Raw genomic sequence first — 752 nt, 5'->3', positions numbered from 1 at the left:
ACCACTCAGAATGCGTTTCCTTCTTCCACACTGAGAGAAGGGAACGGTCATCAATGGCCACAAGCGCTGGTATAAAACAACACTTGGAACCCGCTTCACGCTCAGAAGGAAAAGCTCCATCTCCTCCTCGTGGTTCGTGAGACCAAACACTTCAGAACACATTTCTCAAGTTCAAAAACTATAGAAATGATCCCTAAAAGTATAGTCTTACTGAAAGGATGCCGCAACACCGCTCTCCACCCTCAGCGAGCCCCCTTTAACATAGGCTGAGCGCGGACCAATTCTTCGACCATTCATTGCACCCGGTAGGGTATCGAATAAAAACGCAATTAATCTCCGCTTCACCCTTTGTAAATTTATAATTCTGGGAAAAAGAAAGAGCGTTTCTGTCGTACAACCATTACCCAGTAGGCACTAATTTGCATAATGTAGATACCAGTCTCCAGCTACTGTCCTGATCATAAGAACATAAGAATGTGAGAAATAGGAGCAGGAGGAGAGCATACAGCCCCTTGAGACGGCTCCGCCCTTCAATCAGATCATGGCTGATCTTCAACCTCAACTCCACTTTCCTGCCCGATCCCCATATCCCTTGATTCCATCTAGAAGGACAAGAGCAGCAGGTACATGAAAACAACACCACTTGCACGTTCCCCTTCAAGTCACACACCATCCAGACTTGGAAATATATCGGCCGTTCCTTCATCGTCGCTGGGTCAAAATCCTGGAACTCCCTTCCGAACAGCACTGTG

General features: G+C 46.9%; 1 non-coding gene across 1 annotated transcript; it reads right to left on the bottom strand.

The window, feature by feature from the left end:
- LOC137317699 (small nucleolar RNA U3) lies at positions 1-209 on the bottom strand. Its single transcript, XR_010961745.1, has one exon. It is a non-coding gene; the product is annotated as a small nucleolar RNA U3 (small nucleolar RNA).
- Positions 210-752: the final 543 nt, after the last annotated feature.

Source organism: Heptranchias perlo, unplaced genomic scaffold, assembly GCF_035084215.1.
Source record: "Heptranchias perlo isolate sHepPer1 unplaced genomic scaffold, sHepPer1.hap1 HAP1_SCAFFOLD_63, whole genome shotgun sequence".
Lineage (NCBI taxonomy): Eukaryota > Metazoa > Chordata > Chondrichthyes > Hexanchiformes > Hexanchidae > Heptranchias > Heptranchias perlo.
The sequence above is the reverse complement of the archived record's forward strand: the minus strand, read 5'-3'. Positions and strand labels throughout refer to the sequence as shown.